At 41.0% G+C, this 15,547-nt stretch overlaps 1 pseudogene; it reads left to right on the top strand.

Moving 5' to 3' along the window:
• The first annotated feature begins 12,230 nt into the window (after nt 1-12,230).
• LOC118975262 (ubiquitin carboxyl-terminal hydrolase isozyme L3-like) lies at nt 12,231-13,104 on the top strand (annotated as a pseudogene).
• The last annotated feature ends 2,443 nt before the right edge of the window (nt 13,105-15,547 follow it).

Here is a 15,547-nt window from a genome sequence, read left to right as displayed (position 1 = left end):
GCTCTGATTTTCCAGAAGCTTCCCTCCGAGATAAAACTATATTGATCTGTACTCTTACATTTTTTCTTTGCTCTCAGTTGTAGAAGAAAAAAAAGACATTTTGAAGATTTGAATATTTGACTGCAAAATATTTTGTTTCTATGCACTCACATCCATCACAGCCTTCCCTTCCAAACCTTCAAAAAGGAAAGGGAAACAAAACATTAGGATTGCATATTTTGTTTGCTCAAGTTTGGGCAAGATAGAGCAAGAGTTATTTGTTCAAGATGCTATTTCTTATCCGTTTTTAACATACAGATGTTGGAAAGGACCAAATGTGAAAAAAGGAGCTGAATAGTACAATTTGCATTGAAGTCACATCTGTTAATATGTGCACTGAGCATGTTGGTTGAATTCTATAGAAATGTTTGGTGAGGTATTGGTGGGGAGGAAGCCTGTGACTGATTCTATCAAAAATCTGTTTTCACAAAAGTACCAGAGCCATCTGAGCAATCATGACCCAGTTATTAGCTTGGGGGTCTTTTCTCTGCAGAAGGAGCAATTAGATACCAGGCACTAGCTCTCAAAATTTGTGACCCGTATGTTCCTTCCAACCAGATGGCTAGATTCCCCATTAGGTCCTTGTTTCTTTTTCATTGGTAAAGAGCTGATTCTTAACCTTAGTCTAATCTGCAGCCTGAGGAGGTAATATGATTCCCCTATGCTTACAGAGGAGGGCTCAGGGAACCACCCAGGCTTTGATACCTGCTGGATTCCTAGTGAGCATAGGTGGGGTGGAGCTCAGGTGAGGGGTTGGGAAAGTGACACCCTTCTATCAGGCTTTGTGGGATTTATTCTATCTGTCCTGAAGGTCTTGTGTTTTCTACTTGAAGTTCCTCTTCAGGACTGACTCTGCAGCTCTGAGTTCCCAGCTGTAAGTGGTGGAGGAAGTGGAAACTGCTTAGGTAATGCTGCCAGCATCTGGACCCAGCAGGATGTGGAAAGAAGCCCCTTTCCCAGGTTTCCTCCCTCTTCCCAGCCCAGCTTTGTGTCTTTATAAAAAAGGATTTTACTTATTTTTTTTTGCTTATTATTTAGTTTTAGTGAAAGGCAAAGAGAAAGAGAAAGAAAAACATCAATGTGAGGGAAACATCCATTGGTTGCCTCTCCTGAGTGATCAAGGATGGAACCTGCAACCTAGGCATGTGCTCTGACTGGGAATTTAACCAGCAACCTCCAGCAACATTTTGCCCAAACAACTAGGCCACGTGGGTCAGTCTGTGCTTTGACTTTACCTAGATGATGGCCTCTATTAGGAAAGGCGTTGACAAAACATGACACTAGCATTTTCTCCCCTTGTGCAATATCATAGGATGACTTCACCATAAATTGCAGCTCTGGTGGTTTGTACTTAAGGAGAAAGAACATAACTTAGACAAATTCCAGAAAAACGAAACTACATAATTTAGGGTGATCACAGAGTTGAACCTACTAAGTCACAGGTAGTGGAACTAAGATAGTCCTTGAAATCAGATAAGAAAAACTAACAATATGCTTGCTGCATGGGTAGTAAACTAATGGTGAGCCTACAGAAATATAGCAGGTGAAAAAATTAGGGAAATTCAAGGGTAAATACCAAAATAGAGGAAGTGGTATGTTTTGGAATTGATGTCAATGACAATGTTACTTTTTCATAACACATGTCACTTGGCACCTCTCGTAGAGGCCAAATGATGACCATGTCCAATCATGCACTATCGCAACTGCTTTGTTTTAACCTTGGCTGGAGATACTACAAATACCACTAATCATGAGGACAACCAGGAGAGAATATGACTGGATTAGCACCAACGCATCACTAGGTCTAGATAAATAACCTTAAACACCATTGGGACAATAGTAAAATCTTGTTTCTTAGGGGGAAAAAAGTTATATATGTTGTATACATGACAATGTGGTTATTGTGTGGTTATTTTGTGCTAAGTACCTTATATGGTGTGTTAGTCTGGCCACCATAACAAAATGCCACAGACTGAGTGGTTTAAACAATAAACTTTATTTTCTCACCATTCTGGAGGCTGAAAATCAGAAATCAAGGTATCCACAGGTTTGGTTTCTATTGAGCCTCTCTCCTTGGCTTGCAGACAGCTGCCTTCTCCCTGTATCCTCACATGGCCTCTCTTCTGTGTATGTGCACTCCTGATGCATCTCCTGCTCTTCTAAGAATGTCAGCCCTATCAATGAGGGCCTCAGTGTTATGGCCTCATTTATCTTTAATTACCTTCTTAAAGGCCCTATCTCCTCCAAATATAGTCACACAGAGTGTTAAGACTTCAGTGTATAAACTGGGGTGGGGGAGTACAATTTAGTCCATAACACATGGCTTACAAGATATTTACAATAACTAGGATTGCACTGCAGTTTTATGGTTGAGCAATCTGAGCCTCAGAGAGATAGTGAAGTGTCTATAGTCAGAAGAGTAGTGAGAATTGGAGTCAGGATTAAAACTCTGATGTGCTCAGCTGCGATGCCTGAGTTCTTTCACTCTGGCATGTGGAGTATCTTTTTTTCTTATGCATTTCTATTCTGAGTATTTATATTCTGTGTTTCTATAGTGCTTTAAATTTCCAGAGCATTGTCATATGATCTTCAAAAATCTCTGCAGGGAAAGCAAAAGTATAGTCCCATTTTACAGAGGGAAAATTAAACCACAATGATATAACTTGACTGTAACTCTGAAATGGAGTCTGCACCCTCAGGTCTCCTAAATCCTAACCTAATAGTGCTTTACATTACAGTGAGAGAAAAGAAGATCTGGGGGTGACCCAACATGATGGAGGAGTGAGAGGAGGCTACACTAGCCTCTTCCTAGGACCAATCTGGAATTGTAACTAAACTGTGGAGAGATCACCCTGAATAAACAACTAAACAATAGCAGGAGAGAAGCCTTATAACCACAGACAGAAGAAACAGCTTCACATTAATGTAACAGGTATGGAATGTGGGGGAGATGTGAGAGGGCTGGCTCAGCTCCCACAAGCAGCAGCCGAAATGCTGGAGAAATATTTTAGTGACCGAGGGGAATCCTACTGGGAAGTATGGGATCTAAACCTCAAGCTGGGCTGCCAAGCTCACAGCACCAGAGCCTGAAAAGTACCCAGAAAATGTCCAGCTGCAAAAAGCGGCAGGTTTTTTCTGTGCCAGGAACAAACAGCTGGAGACACAGAGGGCCTTTTAAGGTGCCAACACATAAATATTCATTTGTAGCCACTTACCCTCGGTTCCAGCAAAGGGAGAGCAGAGAGGACTAGACACATTTGAGGAGAAACAAGCTGGTGGCTTTGGGGAGAGAACTGAGAAAAGCCACCCAGACCCTGGTGCTGAGTCATCCCCTATACTGCAGGAGCTATCTTACTTCAGCAGATCTTCACCCTCTGAGTGATATCAGTCTGAGAGGAAGCAATAGCCCTGCCCAGAGGAATTACTCTACCCCATCCTGTTATGCTTAAGCCTAACTGCTGATTACGGACAGGCTAGATTAACAACCAAAGGAGTCAGTCACAGATGGTGGAACCCTGGTAGTCTTAACAGGCTGCCTAAGGCCAGACAGGGACTCTGCCTTACATCACCAGAGGCAGATCTAGAAAGAAAAAAAAAAAACAGTCCACCTGCGCAACAGTAAAGAAGACGTGGGTGGAGTGACTCTCAGTGAGCTAGAGGGAAGGCCCCAAGAAAGAAAGAACCAACAAAAATCAAAACCCAGTTACAACCAAAGAGCTCCCATAAATGGTATAAAGGGCATCCCAAGAGCATCAGGTTGAGGAGATCAAGGAGACTTCACTACTGAATTCCACAGATGTCCTACCATAGAAGTTCATACCATGAAGACAAGGAGTCAAAGCAGATCAATCTAACACAGAGAAACAAGCAAGAAGAGTCTCTCCCAAAACAGGGAGATAAAACCCAATCAAAAGAAAAGGAGGAACACCAGAAAGAGTGCTAAATGAAATAGATGCAAGTCAACTATCAGATACTGAGTTCAAAACAGTGGTTATAAGGAAGCTCAATGAGCTCAGTGAAAATCACCAAAAATTATGGGGAGCTACAAGAAATATACTATGAACTACACCAGCATGAAAAAGGACACAGAAACTATCAACAAGAGCCAAGAGGAAACGATGAATACAATTTCTGAATTGGAGAACACAGAAAAAGGAATTAAAAGCAGGCCAGATGAAGCAGAAGACTGAAAGACTGAGCTGAAGGATAAGGTAAAAAAAAAAAAATCCAAGACAGAGCAATAAAATGAAAAAACACTCAAAAAGAATGAAGAGGGTTTAAGGAAAAGATGAAATATAATAATATCCATATCAGGAATACCAGAAGGACAAGAGGAGCAAGGGATAGAAAACCTGTCTGAAAAAGTAATGATGGAAAATTTCCCTAACTTGATGAGAAAAAAGTCACACAAGTCCAGGAAACAGAGGGTCCCAATCAAGATGAACTCAAAGAGGCCCACTCCAAGACACATCATAATTAAAATGGCAAAATTTAAAGACAAAGAGAATCTTAAAAGGAGCAAGAGAAAAAGAGGAAGCAAATAATCCCCCAAAGCCATAAGTGCCCCCAATTACAGAGGATCTTCTCTTTCCTAAGAAGAGAATTAATGTTGAAGATGAGAGACAATATTAGGAAAGAAAAAGCTGTTCTATGACCCCAGAGGATAGGAAAGGTGCACTTTCCACAGCTGCTCCTGCCCTCCTTTGCTCAGAGGGCCCCAGAGATAATTCTGGGAAGCCACATAAATAGTTTAAGGGCATGGTCCAGGCTTCTCATTCCTGTACGAGGACTGGGTAGGGTCCCAGAATGGAAAGCAGTCTTTCAACATCTTGCTCTCTTAAAGAAGAGATATGGCACCCATTTGTGACAAGCACCTATGCCAACTGAAAGCCCACTGAAAGGCTGGGAAAGTGCAAGAAAACAGCCCATCTTCACACCCTTCTCCATGTCACAGTCACCATTCCTTCTCTGAAAAGATGGTTTAGGGAGGGGAGCTTGAGCAATTTGCTCTCAGAATGAGAGAATTAGAAAGCTGAGAAAACATCAGATACAGATCTTATTTTCTTTATTTTTTAGTATTTTTAATTTAAATTTTTCTATTACAGTTGTCTCAATTTTTGCCCCCTTGCTTTCCCCTCCCCCCACCACTCCCACATTCAGTCCCCACCCTGATGTCTATGTCCATGGGCCATTTATACTTGTTGTTTAACTAGGGTCTTCCCCTTATTTCCTACTTTATTCCCTTCCCCTCTTTGCTCTGGCCTCGTAAATGTGTTCCTTGTTTCCATGCCTCTGGTTTTATTTTGCTCATTTCTTTGTTTTGTTCTTTAGGTTCCCTTATAGGTGAGATCATATGGTATTTTTCTTTCATTGCCTGACTTATTTCACTTAGTCTAATATTCTCCATTTCCATCATGCTATTGTGAAAAGGTAGGAGTTCCTTCTTTCTTTTTGCTGCGTAGTATTCCATTGTGTTAATATACCACAGTTTTTTGATCCACTAGTTTACTGATGGGCACTTAGGCTGTTTCTAGCATTTGGCCATTGTAAATAACACTGTTATGAACATACGGGTGCAAAGGTCTTTTGAATTGGTGTTTCAGGATTTTTAGGGTATAATCCCAGCAGGGAATTGCTAGGTCAAAAGGCAGTTCCACCTTTAGTTTTTTTTATGAAATTCCATACTATTTCCCACAGTGGCTGTACCAGTCTGCATTCCCACTAACAGTGTACTAGGGTTCTCTTTCTCCATATCCTCACCAGCACTTCTTGTTTCTTAATTTGTTAATGATGGGCATTCTGACTGGTATTAGGTGGTATCACATTGTGGTTTAAATATGCATCTCTCTGATGGCTAGTGATGCTGAGCATCTGTTCATATGCCTATGGGCCCTCTGTATCACCTCCTTAGAAAAGTCTCTGTTCAGGTCCATTGCCCATTTTTTCAACTGGGTTGTTTGTCTTCCTGACACTGAGTTGTATGAATTCTTTATATATTGTGGAGATCAAACACTTGGCTGAGGTATCATTGGCAAATATGTTTTCCCATATGGCTGGTTGCATTTCCATTTTGATGATGTTTTCTTTAATCAGGCAGAAGGTTTTTAGTTTGATGTTTTTCATTTGAAGGTTTTAAATTCTCATTTGTTTATTCTTTCCTTTATTTCCCTTGCCTGAGAGGATATAGCAGAAAAAATTATTGCTATGTGGGATATTTGAAATTTTACTGTCTTAAGTTTTCCTCTAGGACTTTTATGGTGTCATGGCTTATGTTTAAGTCTCTTATCCATTTTGAGTTTATTCTGGTGTATGATGTAAGTTGGTGGTCTAGTTTAATTTTTTTTCATGTACTATTCCAGATCTCCCAGCACCATTTGTTGAAGAGGATATTTTTACTCCATTTTATGCTTCTACCCACTTTGTTAAATGTTAATTGATCATTGAGACATAGGTTTATTTCTGGGCTCTCTATTCTATTCTAATGATCTATGTGTCTGTTCTTATGCCAGTACCAGACTATTTGATTACAGTAGCCTTGTAGTATAGTTTGATATCAGGTATTGTAATCCCTCCTACTTTGATCTTCTTTTTTTAAAATATATTTTATTGATTATACCATTACAGTTGTTCTGTTCCCCCCTTCATTCCCCTCCACCCGCACACTCCCTCCCTCACCATTGTCCCCCCCTTAGTTTATAACCACGTGTCTCAAGTTCTTTAGATTCTATATTTCCCCCACTATTCTCACCCTCCACCCTATCTATTTTCTACCTACCCTCTATGCTATTTTCTGTGCCTTCTCCCCCCTTCTCCTCTTCCCACCCCCCTGTTTCTAACCCTCCATGTGTTCTTCATTTCTATGGTTCCACTCCTGATCTAGCTGTCCTCTTGGTTTGCTTTTGTTTTAGGTGTGGTTGTTAATAACTGTGAGTTTGCTGTCCTTTCACTGTTCATATTTTTCATCTTCTTTTTCTTAGATAAGTCCCTTTAGCATTTCATATGATAAGAGCTTGGTGATGATGAACTCCTTGAACTTGACCTTATCTGAGAAGCACTTTATCTGTCCTTCCATTCTAAATGAAAGTTTTGCTGGATAAAGCAATCTTGGCTGTAGGTCTTTGGATTTCATGACTTGGAATACTTCTTTCCAGCCCCTTCTTGCCTGTAAGGTCTCTTTTGAGAAATCCGCTGACAGTCTGATGGGTACTCCTTTGTAGGTGACTGTCCCCTTATCCCTTGCTGCTTCTAGGATTCTCTCCTTCATTTTAGTCTTGGCTAATGTAATTATGATGTGCCTTGGTGTGTTCCTTCTTGGGTCCAACTTCTTTGGGACTCTCTGAGCTTCCTGGATTTCCTGGAAGTCTATTTCCTTTGCCAGACTGGGGAAGTTCTCCTTTATTATTTGTTCAAATAAGTTTTCCACTTGTGGCTGTTTCTTTCCCCCTTCTGGTACCCCTATAATCCGGATGTTGGAACGTTTAAAGATGTCCTGGAGGTTCCTAAGCCTCTCCTCATTTTTTTGAATTCTCATTTCTTCATTCTTTTCTGGTTGGATGTTTCGTTCTTCCTTCTGGCCCATTCCATTGATTTGAGTCCCAGTTTCCTTTCCATCACTATTGGTTTCCTGGACATCTCCCTTCATTTCAATTAGTTTAGCCTTCATATGTTCCTCTAATTTGTGACTATATTCTACCAGTTCTGTGAGCATCCTGATAAATAGTGTCTTGAATTGTGCTTCTGAGAGGCTGGCAATTTCTCAGTCGCTTAGAGTTATTGGCTCTGGGACTTTGAGTTCTTCTTGCGCCATCGTTTGGGCTGTTCGTGCCTTTTCTGTAGCAGGATCATAGCCCTAAAGTGTTCACTAGAGCAGGGCAACTAAGTCGCTGGGTTGTGACGTTGTATGTGGGGGCAGGGTCAAAGAGGAACAATTGTGTCCCATCTGCCGCCTGCGGCCTCGGCCCCCACCGTCACCAGGCCCACGCGTTTCATTCCACTGCATGCGAGTGTGCCACCACCGTCAGCCCTCCACTACTGGGTTCACCCCCTGGGGCCTACGTGGTCCGTCTCACTGTGTGCGAATGTGCGACCGCAGTCAGTCTGCCCCACACCCCGACTGGTTCCGGGCTACCTGCGTGCCTAGGTTGGGGGATCTTTCCTGCCCAACCCAGCTCCGCTGCTGGCTCCGCCTCTCTTACCGTCCCCTTCGAACAGTTCGTAGTTGTCGAACTTCCGTATAATTCAATTTTCTGGTCTTTGGGTGTGTCCTTGTTCTCCAAACCTTTGTTGTATTCAAACTTGGCTGTGGGAGAAGGCACAGTGTTTCCACCTATGCCTCCATCTTGGCGGAAGTCCCTACTTTGATCTTCTTTCTCAAAAATGCTGTAGCTAATTGGGGTCATTTTTAGTTCCCCATAATTTTTAATATATTTTATTTATTTATTTTTAAGAGATTTTATTTATCTTTAGAGGGGAAGGGAAGGAGAGAAGGAGAGAAATATCAATTTGTGGTTGCCTCTCGTGAGTCCCCTGCTGGGAACTGGCCTACAACTCAGGCATGTGCCCTGACTGGGAATCGAACTGCGATCATGTGGTTCGCAGGCCCATGCTCAATCCACTGAGCTACACCAGCCAGGGCTAATATATTTTATTGATTATACTGTTACAGTTGTCCCATTTTTTCTCCCCTTTACTCCCCTATGCCCTGCACCCCCATCTCACCAGCATTTCCGCACCTTAGTTCATGTCCATGGGTCATACATGTAAGTTCTTTGGTTTCTCCATTCCCCATACTATTTTTAGCTGCCCTATCTATTTGTACCACCATTTATGCTTCTTTTTTTTTTCCAATCATTTATGCTTCTTATTCCCTGTACATTTTCCCCCATTCTCTCCCTTCTCCATCCCTGCTGATAACCCTCCATGTGATTTCCATGTGATCTCCATTTCATCTCCATTTTTTGTGATTCTGCTTCTGTTCTAGTTGTTTGCTAAGTTTGTTTTTGTTTTTGATTTTGTTTAGGTGTAGTTATTTATTGTTGTGAGTTTGTTGTGAGTTTACTCTATTTTTTACCACCTTTTTTTCTTAGATAAGTCCCTGTAACATTTCATATAATAAAGCCTTGGTTATGATGAACTCCTTTAACATGACCATATCTGGGAAGTACTTTCTTTATCTGCCTTTTCATTCTAAATGATAGCTTTGCTAGCTAGAGTAATCTTGGATGTAGGTCCTTGCCTTTCATGACTTGGAATACTTCTTTCTAGATCCTTCTTGCCTGTAAGGTTGCTTTTGAGAAATCAGCTGGTAGTCTTATGGGAACTCCTTTGTAGATATCTGTGTCCTTTTCTCTTGCTGCTTTTAATATTCTCTCATTATTTTTAATCTTGTGTAATGTAATTATGATGCATTGTGGTGTGTACTTCCTTGGGTCCAACTTCTTTAGGACTCTAAGCTTCCTGGACTTCCTGGGAGTCTGTTTCCTTTGCCAGATTAGGGAAGTTCTCCTTCATTCTTTTTTCTTTTTTTTTAAATTTATTTAATTATTTTTTAAGTTATGTTTTCCAAATAAGTTTTCCATTTCTTGTTCTTCCTCTTCTCCTTCTGGCACCTCTATGATTCAGTTGTTGGAATGCTCAAAGTTGTCCTAGAGATTCTTAAGCCTCTCCTCATTTTGTTGAATTCCATTGTTTTGAATTCTACTTTTTTCATTCTGTTCTGGTTGAATGTTTATTTTTTCTTCCTGGTCCACATTGTTGATTTGAGTCCCAGTTTTCCTCCCTTCACTGTTGGTTGTCTGTATATTTTTCTTTATTTCACTTTGCATAGACTTCACTTTTTCCTCTCTTTTGCAACCATACTCAACCATTTCTACGATTACCAGTGTTTTCAACTCTGCATCTGATAGGTTGGATATTTCCTCATCACTTAGTTCTGTTTTTGGAGCTTTCATATATTCTTTCATTTGGGCCTTTATTTATTTATTTATTTATTTATTTTTGGTCTCAGGGCAGCTGTTACATTGTAAGTGGCAGAGCCTTAGGTATTCTCCAGGGTGGGGCAACCCATGTGGCTGTGTTGTGACCCTGTCTGTGGGGGAGGGGTCAGAGAGGGAATAATGCTACTTCCTTGACTCTCACCTGGCTTTCAGTCACTTTCCCCCCTACCCACAAACAAATTGGGCCTTTCTGGTGCTGATTACTAGGTAGGTGGGTTTTGTACATTCTAGCACTCTGTTGGTCTCTCCAATGAACTCTCCTGTGAGGCGGGGAGTTTCTCCCACTGCTGCAACCCTCACAGGTTTTTACCAGAGATTTTGAGGCTTTCTTTTCCCATGCTGGAATCCTGGGTTGCACAGTCTGTCTTGCTCCCCAGTTGTTCTTCCTGGTTTATCCACAAGCAAATGTGAGAACGCCTGATCCACCATTTGCCTTCTTGCTTGCCCTGGTTCACCAGCTGCTGCCTTGCTCCATGTCCTTTCCATCCTGGGTGCCCTTCTCCACCCCTCCTAGTAGTCTGAATGAATGTTTCTTCTTTAACTCCTTGGTTATTAGACTTCCATACAGTTTTCTGGCAGTTCTGATTATTTTTTGTTTTTAAATTTATTGTCCTGTTTTTACTTGTGTGAGGAGGCAAAGTGTATCTTACCTTTGCTTCCATTTATGCCTCCATTGTGGTTGGAAGTTCCTTTCGTTATGTTTTTAAAGGTTTTTTACTTATTTTTAGAGAGAGGGGAAGGGAAGAGAAAGAGAGGGAGAGAAACATCAATGTGTGGTTGCCCCTCATATGCCCCCTTCTGGGGACTTGGCCAGCAACTCAGGCATGTGCCCTGACTGGAACTCAAACCAGTGACTCTGGTTCACAGGCCAGTGTTCAATCCATTGATCCACACCAGCCAGGGCTATGTTTTAAGAGTACTGGTGGTTTAAATGGTTCTAATGATTCCACAGTGCTTTACAATCCACTATCTCACTTTCAAAATGCATTACCCCTGTAAGCAAGATTGAGCAGGTATTATAAAATAGACTTAGAAAAGTTCAGTAATTTGTCCAAGATTACACAAATTGTTGGAACTAAAAAACTAATCCTAAAACCACAGTGGTGATCTAAAACAGAAAAAGTAGATACCCCCAAGTAGGAAGAGTAAAGGAACTCAGCCTGCCCCAGAATCTGTATTATTAGGCTTTGTGACAAGGAAGTATGTGATAAGGAGGACTGTGAACTAGGCGTTGGTTTCTAGCTCTGGTTCTCCTATTGTTAACTGTGACCCTGAGCAGGTCACTACTTTCTCTTGGGCCTTGTTTTTCTCATGTGAAAGGTGAGGCGGTTGGATTAATAGCCTCTAAGGGCCCTTCCACCTCTAACACTATAATTTTGTGATCTTTCAAAGTCAGATAGGAATGGGAAAAAGAGACCGTGATCTATATTCATTCATTTATCACGTCATTCAACAAATACCTGTTGAGGACCTTCTGTGTGTGATATTATTTAAGAGCCTAGATTACAAATAATAATTAATTTGGGGAAATGTCACAAAGGGAAAGGACAGGGAATGATGAATTGAAAGCAAAGCACCTACTTTAAATGGACCAGCAAGGAAGGCCCTAAAGAAGTAAAATTGAAACTGATACCAGAGCCCTGGCTGGGTAGCTCATTTGGTTGGAGTAGCATCACATGCACCAAAAGATTGCAGCTTCAATTCCTGTTTGGAGCACATACATAGGTTGTGGGTTTGATCCTTAGTCGGGGTGCATATGGGAGACAACCAGTTAATGCTTCTCTTTCACATTAATGTTTCTCTCTCTCTGCCTTCCCCCTTCTCTTTAAAGTCAATAAACATATTAATAATTTTAAATAAATAAATAGATAAATAAACAAACAAACAAACTGATACAGAAAGAAGGTGTGGGGTGACTCAGGACGTGGCCCCTCCGTGACTTCAGAGAACAGGTGGCTGCCTGGCCAGCAGCCATAAGGAATGAGGAAAACAGCTCTCTCAAGGCCCCTGTGTCTCAAGGCTCCTCTGTTTATTACAGAAGTATAGAGTTTTCACACACTACTCCCTCCCTAACCCTATAAGTAGCATCAAGGCTGGAGGTGGGGTACACTTCCCTGTAATGTGAGTAATAAACGTCACAACCATAACATGTCCACATCTGCTGGTCCTCTGGGTGGTTTTTTCAGAATACAGTTCCATGGTTTGGAGCTCCTGTGTGTTGCAGAAGGAATGGAGCTTAGAGACAATATAAAGACAGTAGCCAGACATACATAAAAGTAGAACCTGACCAGTGGCTGTGCAGAGCTTCCATGGAGTGTCAGCACTGGCTGCCACTGGAGGCCTATCCTAAGGTCAACAACCAGTTTCTCATACAATTAGGTTTACATCCAAACTGGCATTTCTTTTTATGTATATGGGAGGAATCCTGAACTCCTTAGCGTGATACCAAGACCAGTGTGTGTAGTGTTACTTCTCATTACAGAAAAGTATGAAGTATGCAGAAGAGGAGGAAAAACATAAAATCTCAGGGACATGATGTTACATCATAAGTATATTTCATGAAGCAAACAATCAGAAATGCTTGTGGAACAATTGGACTGATCCATGCTCTTGCCAACAACAAACACAAGATGCACTTTGAATCTGGATCAACCTTGAACAAACTCCTGGAGGAATCTGGGTCAATGAGCCCTGAAGAAAGAGCCTGCTATGATATCTGGAGAAGTAGGATGCTATTCAAGTAAATCTTAAGACCAGTGCCCCCAAAGGTCAGACAAAGGCACCAAGTAGAGGTCAAAAAGTAGGTCTTCATTGTGTTGCATTAGTTCACGTAAATGGGCATCTCTATGAATTAAGTGCATGGAAAACATTTCCAATGAACCATGGTGAAACTAGTGATGAAATGTTAGATGGTGCCATAGAAGTCTGCAAGAAATTTATGGAATATGAGCTTCATAAATTGAGATTCAATGCAATTACTCTTTCTGCAGCATCATTTGTCAACAATAATGGAAACACCAAATACCATATTATTTGCAACAAAAATTTAATTTCTATTGCCATTCACTAACCCCCAAATTTTGATATTTTCACTTACTTGACTGATTTAACTTTATGTGAATTGAAATTTGACTTAAAAATTATAGAACCTGACCTACAACCTGCAATGCCAGCCCAGGAAAACAAGCCATTATCTACAGTAACTGGCACAGGAAGCCAACCTACTATCTTTAGGTCAAACTTGTAGGAAGTTAGACTTTCTAGCAACAAGTCCAGGAAGCCAAACAATGACCCCTTTAACAACATTTCCCAAAATAACCAGGACTGGATTAGTAACTGACAGCTTCCCTAATCTTTGCCCTCTTCCAACTAGAGAAAGATAATTGTGTACTCTTTTCTTTTTGAATAGGTACTCTTTTGTTTTTTAAGACTTATTTATTTATTTATTTATTTTTAGAGGGAGGAGAAGGGAAGAAGAAAGAGAGGGAGAGAAACATCAGTGTGTGGTTGCTTCTCACGTGTCCCCCATTGGGGACCTGGCCTGCAACCCAGGCATGTACTTTGACTGGGAATTGAACCAGCGATCCCTTAGTTTGCAACCCACGCACAGTCCACTGAGCTACACCAGCCTGGCTCAAATATGTACTCTTAATCAGTCACGTAGAATGTCTCACTTCTAGTGAGTTTGCCTAAAACTTCCCCAGGCCAACAGCCTCCAATCAGGGCACACTCAAAACCTTCCTCTTTTCCTATTCTTTTGCCTACATTTGAGTCTGCCAAAACACAAGTGATTGTGGCTGACTACCTTGCTATAGGAGGTTCTAAATAAATAACCGTTTCATCTGGGTGTTTCTTTTTGATTCCACGGAGCCAGTCAGGTGAATATAGGGAAATACCCTGTTCTAGGCTGAGGGAACTGAAAGGAGATTGGAGAGGCTGCTCACAGGGAGAGTGGTACATGGTGAAGTGGAAGAGGCAGATGAGGGCTGAAGATTCAGGGTCTTGTAGCAAGGAGTTAGATTTTATTCCAAATGCAATGGGAATTATTAAAGAGTTTTAAGCAAGGAGAGACACAATCCTATCTATGCTTTTAAAAATCACGGCTGATTGAAAGATGGGAGCACTGAGAGCAGAAAAAAGCAAGATCACTTAGGTTTCACTTCTCGGTGAGGTTAGCTATGGAGACAATAAAACAATAAAGGGGGACCTTGGACTGAGTCTATAGACTCTGATGTTTAGCAGCTAGGTAGAGAAGGAGGGGCCAGTAAAGGAAAAAAATGATAGATTACAGCTAAGAGATGAAAGTGTTTAGAAGAGAAGAGAACAGTCAATTTCTGAAAGGCTACTAAAAGCTCAGGCAAAATGAGGATAGAAAAAAATCATCATTGTATTTGGTTGCATAGAAGCCAGTGGTAATTCTGGCAACAGCAGCTTTGGTGGTGTGGTGGGAGGAAAGTCTAGACTGGAGTGGACTGAAGAGTGGCAAGGAAACAAAGAATGGTCCACGTCACTTGTACTGACAGAATTGAGAAACATGAGGAGAGGCAGGTGAAAGGATACTAAGGGACAATGAGGAGGTTTTGTAAGATGGGAGGAGTATGGACAGGTTTGTATGCTCATAAGAATAAACCAGGAGAGAGTGAGAGGTGAGGAGCCAGAAAAGAGAACAACAGAAATTAAGTCCTTGAGAAGAAAGGATAGTATGGGACTGGTAGCACAAGTGGAGGTACTTACCTTTCATGAAAGGACCACCATCTCCATTATATAGGAGGGGAAGAGGAACCCATGGATGGAGACACAAAAACTGTAGATTTGGTGGTAGGAAGGTCAAGTTTACAATTACTCTGTTTCTTAATTAAGAAATGAAACACAAGGTGAGAGAGATCATCTACAGGAAGGTGACAGAGGGTGGAAGTAGGAGCGATTTGGGGCATTAAGAACTAGTCTAGATACAATGACTGTTATTACTGTACTGGTCTTACATATTTGCCAAAGTAGCAAGTGAAACTTCAAAGTATATTCTTTGTATGTACTTCAAAGTATATATCCTTCAAAGTAGCATTGAAGAATCCTCCGCCCAGCCAACACCCTCAAGTAAAGTCCACTACCTACATTTTATGGTTCATTTCTGTAGCAGATATTCAGTGGAAGAGTTATTTTTTTCTTAACTAAATAGGAGTATTTTTACTTATCTAATAGCATATTCTTTTATATTTTTCAATTACAGTTGACATTTAATATTATTTTATATTAGTTTCAAGTGTACAGCATAGTGGTTAGATAATTATATAATTTAAAAAAGGATTCCCCCTCATAAGACTAGTACACACTGGGCACAATACCCAGTTATTACAATATTATTGACTATATTCCCTATGCTGCACTTTACATCTGCATGACTATTTTGTAACTACCAATTTGTACTTCTTAATACCTTCATCTTTTTCACTCACCCCCCACAACCCACTCCTATGTGGCAACCCCCAGTTTGTTTTCTGTATCTAAGTTTTTTT

The sequence above is a fragment of the Sturnira hondurensis genome, unplaced genomic scaffold (genome assembly GCF_014824575.4).
Source record: "Sturnira hondurensis isolate 20B ecotype Veracruz unplaced genomic scaffold, ASM1482457v3 Scaffold0001509, whole genome shotgun sequence".
NCBI lineage: Eukaryota > Metazoa > Chordata > Mammalia > Chiroptera > Phyllostomidae > Sturnira > Sturnira hondurensis.
Note: the sequence above shows the minus strand (reverse complement) of the source record. Positions and strands in the feature narration are given on the sequence as shown.